Raw genomic sequence first — 11,603 nt, 5'->3', positions numbered from 1 at the left:
AGGGGCACAGCTCAGAGCAGCTTCTCTGGGGCTGTTTAAGTGCCATTTTTACGGGGGGAGGCACTGAGGGAAGATAATGTGCACTTTTAAGACTGAATGGGAATCTGAAGAAGTTTGTCCAGGTAAAGAGTCAGAACAGGATCAGATAAAGGTACATTTTAGCCAAGGCCCCGGAATATCTTCTAGGCGTTTGTTAGAAAAAGTGTGTGAGGCTGACGGATTCTGGAAGTGTGAGAGAAAAATGAGCCCCTTACCTATGAGCTACAGTGGTGCCTCAGCCCATAGCCATTATTCGGGGATAAAATACCTTTTAACTTCCTGAAAGGAATAATGTTCTGGGATATTGTCAATCACAATCTCCAATAAAACCAATGTGCTGTATGAGAAGGCAAGGGAAGAGCCCACCTCGTCATTAAATAAGCCCTTCCCCCTAATCTTAAAAAGCTGGGTTGGGTACTGAAAATTGTAAAAAGTAAGTAAACCTGATTTTTTTTTTTAAAAAATTCGGAAAAGGAGGATTTTTATGAAAGCGATGGTATTAGGAATCACAACAGCAATATCCCTGGAGAAAAGGCGACAAGAAACACTAATTGGCAGAGAGAGAGTTCCTTTTGATTACGGGCACAGCATAAAAGAAGCAAAGGTCGTCTGGATTAAACACTCGTGTGTCTGGAGAAGGAAAAAGTGCAGGATAATTTGCAGAGGCAGGACACAAAGGTCCCATCACAATCCAAAACTGTACTTGTGTTATCTCTATAGGTTACAGCTTTAAGACACCAGTGACATCCTTGAACTGAGACAGTTGAAGCGTACGGAGTGAGAGGACGTTTTCTGCGTGTTTGAGTCGGTGCTTCCAATAGGTGCCAAAACCTCCCTCTGCGTCCTGATAGAAACAGGAATACTTAGCTATGGTTTAAAAAAAAAAAAATTATTACTAAGTATTAAATGACAGCAAGACAACACTTAGCACACAACACTTTAGTTTCCCTGGCTGGGAGAATTTATCGCATCAGCTTAGTTAGGAATCCTGTTTTTCATTCATTTAAAGGACGGCGTAGGGAGAAGGTCAGCACGTCTGGATGAGAAGTGCTCCTGAGACGGACCTGCCAGCGCCTCTCAGCTAATCAAGCAGCAAACGCAAACAACGCCCCCTATCGTAGACCCCCCCAGACCAGTGCACTTTAACACCAGTCGGGTAGATTTTTAAAAATTGCTCGATCGCGTACTTTTGTTTGTGCACCAGGCGCAAACAAAAGTACGCTGGATTTTATAAGATACGCACGTAGCCACGCGTATCTTATAAAATCCGGGGTCGGCGCACGCAAGGGGGTGCACATTTGTGCAACCTGCGCGCGCCGAGCCCAGCGCGCGCTGCATGTTCCCTCCGAGGCCGCTCCGAAATCGGAGCGGCCTCAGAGGGAACTTTCCTTCGCCCTCCCCCCACCTTCCCCTCCCTTCCCCTACCTAACCCACCCCCCCGGCCCTATCTAAACCCCCCCCTTACCTTTATCGCACGATTTACGCCTGCGAAAAGCAGACGTAAATCTGCGCGCGTCGGCCGGCTGCCCCGTCCGTGTTCCAGTCCTGGGGGCTGGTCCGGAGGCCGTGGCCACGCCCCCGGAACACCCCGGGCCGAAACCACGCCCGCGTCGCTGCCCCCAAAACGCCGCATCATGCCCCCGAAACGCCACGTTGTTCGGCCACGCCCCCTCCCGCCCCTTTTCAAAAACCCCCGGGACTTACGCGCGTCCCGTGGCTCTGCGTGCGCCGGCGGCCTATGCAAAATAGGCGCGCCGGCGCGCAAGGGCCCTGCGCACGTAAATCCACCCGGATTTACGCGCGCAGGGCATTAAAAATCCGCCCCCAGTGTGTTGCACTCCCATTACCCAAAGAGACACAATCACCACCATAAAACATCCCCACCGTAAACAAAGCCTAGCTAGCCCAGCAGCCATTTATGCCTGGGAGAAGGAAAGAAGGAAAGGGAAAGAAAAGGCAACAGCGAATACCACAAAGAAACAGAGAGAAAGGAATTAAAGAAACTAAAGCAGAGAGTGACAGCAGGAGAAAGAGGGAATAACATACACTTACCGGAGATGTCTCCTAGTCATCTTTTCACAGTACAATTCATCAGCTGTTTCCAGTAACAACGCCTGAAAAATAGTTCATACAAAGAATCAAACCCTTTAAACAACCATTGATTTAAAATTTTCCTCTTTAATGGTCCACGGTTAAAGTAGAGGACTAAGAGAATCCTTACTTATCTGATCATTATCTTGGTTTATATTCACAACCAGTTCTGCTAGTTCCTTGAGCTAAGAAAAAATAAGAAAAGAGCTCTTATTAGTTGATATTTATAAGAATATCTGTTATCCTGCTTTTTCTTCTTCTTATAATATTATTCATTATAAATACAACACTGATACTTGCTGAAAGATAAAATGTACCAGTTGTTTTTAAAAGTGTCTTGAACACTCTAAAAGATAGATTTGAAAACGTGCGCGGGCTACCCGGCGCGGGCAGATGGACGCGCCAATTTTAAAGCGTGTGCGCGCTGGCGGTCGCGCATGTTATAAAATACGTGGGCCGCTCGCACATACGCGCCAGATTTTATAAATCGTGCGAGTATTTGCGGGCAGCGCGCGCAAAGGGGGGTAAACATATGCAAATTTGCACGGATACGAGATCGGGACTCCCCCAGTTCCCTCCCAGTCTGCTCCAATTTAGGGGCGGACTGACAGGGAACTTTCCTACCCCCTACCCTAACCTCCCTTCCCCTTCCCCTCTCCACCCTTTAAATCCCTTTTTTTAAACCTGTTTTCCATTGAGTTACTTCAGGGCCGCCGTACCTGCGGGCTCCTGCTCTGCCCCGCCCCCGGACCACCCCTCCCCGCCCTTGGGACAGCCCCATGATAGAGGCCTGGCTCTTGTGCGCGTAACAGGGATTATGCACGTGGCTGGGCCTCTTCTAAAATGCGTGCGGCGCACTCAAGGCCCGGCCGTGCACATAACTCCCGTTTTTTTTACACGCGGGGGGGCTGGGGGATTTAAAAATCAGGCCATAAGTGTTTTCGTCTGATTAATTTATGGAAAAATGTGTTTATTCATTTCACAAGGCATATGTGTAATCTCAAAACATAAAACATTTTTTCTTGAGTGCAACTTCAATCATAACAATCGTACAGAAATTCAGCGCAACTATAGAACATCATCATATGCATAGCCGGAAAAATTCCTGCCCTATTTCCCTCTTCTGATATCCCCCCCCCCCCCCCCACTGGAAAGGTCATATTGGTTCATACCCTTAAGGAATTAATAATCATACTACGGAGTTGAGTATTCAATGAATTAAGACATGGACTCCAAATTTTCAAAAACTGTTGCCAACGTTTTAAGACCTGGCTCTTTGCTAAAGCATACACCTAATTTTTCACTCTTCCTATCCATTATATCCACCTTCCACTCTCCCCTCTACTTTCCCCTTCACTGTCCCTCTCTCCCTCTCTCCCTCTCTCCCCTCCCTCTTTCCCCCTCCTACCTCTTTCCCCGCTCCTCCCTCCTTCTCAGCTCTCCTCTCTCCTCCTCCCCCTTCTCCCTCACTGTCCCTCTCTCCCTCACTGTCCCTCTCTCCCTCTCTCCCCTCCCTCTTTCCCCCTCCTACCTCTTTCCCCGCTCCTCCCTCCTTCTCAGCTCTCCTCTCTCCTCCTCCCTCCTTCTCAGCTCTCCTCTCTCCTCCTCCCCTTTCTCCCTCACTAGCCTGCCTGCACTTCTTAGTCTTTTTCCATTGTACATATGTATATATTTGCAAACGTTGCTATAATATAATTTAATGCAAACTTTCCCATGTTATCTCCCACCCCCTTTTAATACCTTGTTCGCATGTTTTAATCGTTCAATGTAAAGCGCCATGCCTAGCGCCAGTTTATGTTACAATGTGAACCGATATGATATCCTGGATGAATGTCGGTATATAAAAATTTTAAATAAATTTAAATAAATTTTTGAGCACCAACAGTTTTTCCATTACCAGCAGATTATGCATTTGACTGCGACACATCTCTGCAGCTAACGATTGCAACATGATATATATATTTTTTTACCATATAGCATGATTTCCGCACCAATAATACCAAATCTTTACCAGACACATCATAGTCATCCAATAGATCAAGCAACCCCACTGCAGTGCTTAGTGAGATCGTATCTTCTAACCGTGATGATGTAGCCTAAAAAAAGAATTTTGCTTTGGAAATTTGGGTTCTGCTGCACCCTGGACCCTTTTTCCATTTTAAAGGAGACTCAGTTGGCAGGAGAATTCCTTTTCTGTCTTCCCCTTCTTTGTTTCCTTCATAGGGTGAGCCCTCTGACCATATCTGAAACCTCATTTTTATTATTGCCTCTCAGATGCTGTAGTGGTGGGAGGGTCACCAAATTATGTTGAAAGGGCGGGGGAGGGGGTGTTAGAGGTACACTGCTTTTAGTTAGGGAACTAAAGTTTCCCTATATGTATGTGTGAGAGAGGGAGGGAGCCTGAGTGAGGGTGTGTGTTTGTGTGTATGTGCGTGTGTGAAAGAGGGAAGAACCTTTGGGGGGGTATGTGTGAGAGAGAGGGAGCATATGTGAGGGTCTGTGTATGCGTGTGTATGCATGAAAGAGGGAGGGAGCCTGTGGAGGGGGTATGTGTGTGAGAGCAAGAAATATGTAACATGTATGAGGGTGTATGCATGAGAGAGAAAGGGTGCCTGTGTGTGTGCGCGCGAGAGAGAGAGGAAGCCTGTATGAGGGGGTGTGAATGTGCACGAGAGAGAGAGGGAGCCAGTGTGTGTGAGTGAGAAGGACAGAGGGAACCTGTATGAAGTGTAGTTCTGAGAGAGTAGTCCGTGGGAGTGGAAATATAATGGAAGGGGTTGAGCCTAGTGGGAAAGGGGACAGATAGTAGAGGGTGAAGGAGTTGGGGGGGGGGGGCTAAGAAGGTAAAGTGAAAGGAAACTGGCCAGGGGAGCACGGAGAGAGGGAGAAAAGGACATTTTTACAATGTACTTCTAGGGAAATTCGCTCAAAATACTTAAAACTCTGCATCTTTAACTAATAACTGTTTTCTGTATTACATTTTTAATTAATTTCTCAAAGATTGTCACATATATTGTGTTTTGACCAATATAAAGTATGCAGAATTTTGCAGAATTTTCAATTTTTTTGCGCAGAATTCCCCCAGGAGTAAGATTTGTATGTGCTTAGCCAGCACTCAGATAGTGTTAGAGGTTTTCTGTTTGCTTTTGGTAGCGTTTGTTTATCCTGTTTATTAGACGAAACCCCTGTAAGTGATCTCTATGGGAGATATCTGGTGAGGATAACCTTACAGTAGATTATCAGATTTAACCAATAACCGTATGATATGAATTCCTTATATAAGCAGCATAAGTGTAGCTGCTTGTAAATTAATTGACTACCTCACAAAAGTGTCTGTATCTGCTCCCTAAAACTAATGAATTCATATCATAAGGTTATTGGTTAAATCTGATAATCTACTGTAAGTTTATCCTCACCAGATATTTCCTATAGAGAGCATTTATTTACAGGGGTTTCGTCTAAGAAACAGGATACGGTGCAATTATTTCTTTTGTTTCTTTGGTTTTGTTACAGTTTCAGTTTTAGTTTTGTTAGTTTTACAGTGCAAACCCTGACATGAAAAATTAATCAGAACTTACAAGTGTTATCTAAGCTTAACTGTGCACTTAGAAATTACATGATCACCAAACTAAATTAGCCCAGTTGAAAGGTAATTAAGCCACTGTTCTCACTCTCTGTAGTACTGCAGAAGTCCAAGGATCTGCCTCGATACCAAACGTTAATCCTACAAAGCCCCTTTGGTGGATGATAGATAATGCCCAGAAAGTTTCCCTGACATCTCGATGAGATATGAAGGCAGAAAGAGGATAAGGTTATACTAATTGGCCAAAAGTCTTTCAAGGGTGTTGGCAAAAACAGCTGCTCTAGGTTACGGAGCAGACTGTACTGAGTACCTGAAACTCAGACTTAGCTGGCAGGTTTACTGCAACATTTAAAGTTCCATTATCAAAGATGTCTTGACAGAACTTGGGGAGTCCGTGGAAAAAACTATGGGGAAAAGCCCTTAGCAAAGACTGTTTCAGATAATGTCCGGTCAGCTAATGTCAGACGTCCAAATCCGTCTGGGTAATTTAGAGTCCCTCTTTGATATTCAGTTTTATAAGGTTCCTCAAACTGGCCTCCCTCAAACCACTCCTAAAGAAACCAAATTTGGATCCCAAAGATCCCAATAACTTCCGCCCGATCGCCAACCTTCCCTTCATAGCAAAGATCATGGAAAAATTAGTTAATACACAACTATCGGACTACACAACTATCGAAGATAACAAACTCCTATTCCCTTCCCAATAGGGGTTCCGTAAAGCATTAAGTACAGAATTCCTCCTCATATTCCTGACAGACTACCTCATCATGGGCCTTGATAAAGGACAATCTTTCTTATTGATTCTACTAGACCTCTCGGCAGCTTTCGATACCGTTAACCACTCCATCCTCCTAAATCAGCTGTCGACCATTGGAATAACAGGTACCGCACTCACATGGTTCAAAACGTTCTTCAGCAACAGAGGCTACAAGGTTAGAATCCACAACAAAGAATCACCCAGCTACGACTCATCCGTAGGAGTTCCACAGGGTTCCTCCTTATCCCCCACGCTTTTCAACATTTACCTTCTTCCGCTATGCCAGCTGCTAACCGAACTGAATCTAAAACACTTTCTCTAGGCTGACGACATCCAGATCTTGATCCCCCTTAAAGAATCCTTCACGAAAACACTCGAACATTGGGAAAACTGCCTCCAAAAAATCAACTGCCTCCTTGCTAGCCTAAACCTGATATTAAATACATCCAAGACCAAACTTCTGCTCATCTCACCAGAAAATAGTAACACCACCTCAACTCCACCAGCCAACCCACATACCACCCAAGTGAGAGACTTAGGAGTTATAATCGACAACTGGCTGAATTTGAAATAATTTATCAACCGAACAACCAAGGACTGCTTCCATAAACTCCAGGTGCTGAAAAGGATAAAACCTCTCTTCCACTCTCAAAATTTCAGAACGATTCTACAAGCAATTATTTTCTCAAAGATAGATTACTGTAATTCTATCTTACTAGGCCTCCCTTCTTCTTACACCAAACCGCTTCAGATGGTCCAAAATGCGGCAGCAAGAATTCTGACAAACAGTAGGAGAAGAGACCACATATCACCTATCCTAAAAAACCTACACTGGCTCCCAATTCACTTCAGAATCATCTACAAGTCCATCACCATTATATATAAAGCCATCCATGACCATGCTCCACTAGACCTACAATTCCCGCTCAGACAACATACCTCCTCAAAACCCACTAGAGAAGCATATAGAGGATCACTCCAGGTACCTCATACCAAAACCACTCAGCATCTAACTTTGAGAAACCGGGCCTTCTCAACAGCTGGACCTTCAATATGGAATTCCATTCTGCCTGACTTCCGACAGGAGCCTTGCCTTCCAACCTTCAGAAAAAGACTTAAGACTTGGCTGTTTAAACAAGCATTTCCAGACTCCAACTAAATCTCACCCCATCAACATCTATAGTACAGCTATTGCAGTTCATTGTAAATAATCCTTCTGTCATATGTTAAATTTCTACTGTCTTTCTCTCACCTCCCAGTTTTGATCATCCTTGTTCATTGTAACTGCATTCTTTCCTTGCACAGGTTCCAGTTTTATGTTCTTCGTTTTCACCCCCCTGTTTATCTGTAAACCAGCATTATGTGATTGTATCATGAATGCCGGTATATAAAAACCCTAAATAAATAAATAAATAAATAAAAGGTTCAAATGTTGATCTGGATTGGATATTGCCACCTCCTATAGACACAGGATTGGTGGGATGCAAATAATGTCATCCAGATCCCGAAGCATAGCAATATTCTCATACGTCAGCAAAACAAGTATTAGAACAACACCCATTTCATAGCTGGTCTCAGGCTGGATACAAAGTTTTACCAAGGACATGTTCTCAGTTCTGATCAAAGGTTCTCCTGTCATTTGGGAGATGATGACAACTCTCTGATATGAAGAAACAAACACAGTCTTTTCTTCTCTGAGTGAAAAACAGTCTCATATAAAGTTGCCAAAATCACCTCATGGATGCAAAACTCCATGTCTGCATTGCTTTAAACCTGCACTTTTCCACTCAGTCTATGCACTTAGCAGTAGGCCTCAAACGTTCATGATGCACATTCTGTTTAGGGTCACTGGCATTTTACCCTACATCTCTCTTCGACCCCTTTAATGAAGAGCAATTCTTGTGTGAAAGCGATGTGCATTCTGGAAGAACAGTGGCTCAGCCGGTGCATGGCCAAGGAGGAATCTTTGCAGGAAGTCATTTGGGAGACTATTGTACATAGACAATAGTGCTAGAACGGCACAAGAGAAAATCCATGACAGTACAGTTGAGGAACTGAAGGAGCTGCCAGTTGATAGAGTGGGTGAATCACGGGAGAAGTATTGTGTGCTGCAACAACACAGGAAAAATAAAATAAAAGTAGCTATAAAGGCATTGAAAAGCAGAAATGGGAACGGTGCTATTATAGCTGAGTGGCTCTTCAGTGGCGAACCCCAACATCAAAAGTTGGAATTCAAGCATCAGACAATTCAGGCCAAAAAGTCTGAAGAATTTCCAGCTGCTGTGCATAGATGTCAAAAGAAAATATTCTCAACAAGAAAGGGGCAGAAATTGGAATCGCTTGTTTTCTCATTCAGAAAGCTTTATATTTTTGCGAATGCCACAGTAGGTCAGGCACAGAGGTTGCTGTTGAAACATTAGACTTTACCTATTAAACAGACAGACACAAGAATATGCTGTAGGCAGACAGACACAAGAATATGCTGTGTGGAAGTACGTGCACCAATCTGTAGGCAGAACATGACTTCAAAGGTGTATGTACAATATACATAATTCAAAAAGAGAGCTTGAATAGACAAGAATCTGACAAGCAATAGTAGGAGAAGTCAAATTTAGCACAATGGAAGTAAAAGACAATATCTGTAGAGGAAATGCTTTTAACAGAAATGCACTGCATAAGGGTTTAATTCTGGTCATTTTGGGAGCTAGGAATCCAAAGTAGTCCGTCCACATTAGGATTTAGGGATCAAAATTATCCTTAATAGAGGGAAATTTTCAAGCTACACGTTTTTAGGCGATGTCTGCCGTGCGCTCTATATCCGTGCACTGTGCCCTGGTTTTTAAAGTGGAAGTGCCCATGTTGTTTTGCTTTGTGGCTTATCCTGGGTGCAAAGTAACCCACAGATCTTTGTACCTGCTTTTAGCACATGGAAAATAATGCAAATCTACACACATTGTTTTCTTCCCCTGGCTGAACCGTGCCTCCTCTTCCCCTCATGGATTCCTCCCCTTAATGCCGCTAAAAGTTATGTGTGTCATGGAATGACGCGCGCGCGTGTAGTCACACCGAGGAAGAGCAATTTCCAGGCAATTGATTCCCGTACATACATCACTACTGTGGCGACCCCCTGACCGGCCATTAGATGGCCCTATATCCCTGCCATAGGTTTTCCATTTCTATGCAGCACCTCCGCCTTAGGGTGGGCTGTAAATAGAATCTATTTAGTTCAGTTGGGGGTGGGGTGTGTGTGTGTTCAGTTTGCATTAACTTTTGAGGAGTGAGGAGCTATTTTTGAGTACCCTATTGAGTTAGGGCCTACCATGCTTGTTAAAGAAGCGATACTTTGCCGGGCACTCCCTGCCTGTGGGGATCTGCTTCTTTTTAAGAGACTTTATTAGGATTTTTATTTTTTATTTTTGGAATTTGCAGGTGTGAAATCCTGCGCTCTTTGGAGTAGGTCATCCCTCCAATCCAAAAGCCAGGGGCTGAAGATCTTTGTGTTCCTCTTTTATTCCAGAAAAGGAGCATCAGAGACAGCATGACTCCAGTGTGAGGGATTTTTTTTTTCCAGTAGTGAAGACTTTTGCCTGTTTTTGTTGTGAGGAGGAGTTTGTTGTTTTTTTTTTAATCCACTCCCTCCTCACTGGGAAGCTGGGCTGTGGTAGCAGTTTCCTGTTGATCTTTAGATCTTTCCTCCAGAGAGGCCACATACAAGCAAAAGTTCTGGAAGAAGGAGCAAGATCTGGGGCCCCCAAAAACTGGATCACCAATCCAAGAGACCAAACATTTGGACTCGGGTAGGATTTTTCTGGGATTTAAGGATCCCCCACCAAGTAGAATTTCCCTGGCCCACTGGGACAACTTACACACTCAGTAGAGGATTGATAAGCCACCTCCCAGGAGCCTGAGAGACAGGACACTTACCCAGAGCAAGAGAGAGAGCAGTGAGGGGAGGCATTTGTTTGTCCCATCGTCACAGCACCGTACCTGGGAACTCTCCGGATCTGACCCGGAGTCTCTGGAATTCTAATGGAATTGCCGGGTCTCTGGGCCAATGGCTGTAATCTCCAGGTGCCCTGCTGCTGCTTCGCTAGTGAAGCAGCCAGCTGAGGAGGCCTCTGATTGGCCTATACGAGCTAACTGCCTCCTTCCTTTTCCCTGCCCTGTGACCAGTCAGAGGCCTCCTTTCTTCTTCCTGAGCCTGCAGACAAAAGCTGGCAGGCAGGAAGGGAGGAGGCCTCCAATTAGCCTGTGGGAACAGGAAGAAGGGAGGAGGTCAATAGCAGAATAGCACTAGCAGATGCTGCTGCTGCTGCTATTGGCTGGAAGGAGGAGTCTTCCTATTAACCCCAGGAGGAGGTTGCCCTATTGGTGAGTTTGGGGTGGGGACAGGTAGTCAGTGAGGGGGGTATTTGTGCATGAGTGTGTGGTGTGTGCATGGGGGAGGGAGTATATCAAGGTGAGGGGAAAGAACATGTCTGTGAGAGTGTGTGTGTTTGTGTAGGAGGAAGAGAAGTGAAATGGTGAATGAACATGGGTGTGAGGGTGCGTGGGCTTGTGTGTGGGGAAGAGGGAGAGAAGCAAGTGAGCAAGCATGTGTGTGAGATGGATGTGTGTGTGGGAAAATGAGAGGAGTAATGCTGTAAGTGAGCTTGTGAGAATGTGTCAGAGAATGAGGCATGAGAGTTAGCATGTAAGAATGAGCGTGTCTGAGAGTGGAAAGTGATTGTGAACATATGAGTGTTAATGTGTGTTTGTGTATGAGAGTAAGTTTGTGCACATCCGGTCCCTCGCCCCTGCCCTCCCCCCCCCCCCCCCCCATTCACGGTAATCTCAGGGTGACTGGAAATCAAAAGTTCCCAGGTATGCACAGCATTACGGAGATGAAGAGAGAGCGAGCCAGTGAGATACACACATTTAGAGAAGATACCACTCCACCGCCTGGGCCAAGAAAGGGCTGCCTTCACCCCCACAGAAAGAAGCCACACCTGGGGTACTATGGGAGGGGAGAGAACTAGTGAAGAGAGCTCCAGAGAAACAAATACTTTTGTGTGTCCTTGGAAACAGGACAAATCCAAGAAAAAGGGGTTATGCTATTTACACGGGAAAATGACTTTGAAGATCGTCTTCCCC

The 11,603-nt window shown here is 45.0% G+C and overlaps 1 long non-coding RNA gene across 1 annotated transcript; it reads right to left on the bottom strand.

Moving 5' to 3' along the window:
- Positions 1-464: 464 nt before the first annotated feature.
- On the bottom strand, positions 465-2,313 carry LOC115093185. Its single transcript, XR_003857203.1, has 3 exons — positions 2,261-2,313; positions 2,092-2,153; positions 465-906 (listed from the first exon to the last, which is right to left on the bottom strand). It is a non-coding gene; the product is annotated as an uncharacterized LOC115093185 (long non-coding RNA).
- Positions 2,314-11,603: the final 9,290 nt, after the last annotated feature.

Source organism: Rhinatrema bivittatum, chromosome 6, assembly GCF_901001135.1.
Source record: "Rhinatrema bivittatum chromosome 6, aRhiBiv1.1, whole genome shotgun sequence".
Classification (NCBI taxonomy): Eukaryota; Metazoa; Chordata; class Amphibia; order Gymnophiona; family Rhinatrematidae; genus Rhinatrema; species Rhinatrema bivittatum.
Note: the sequence above shows the minus strand (reverse complement) of the source record. Positions and strands in the feature narration are given on the sequence as shown.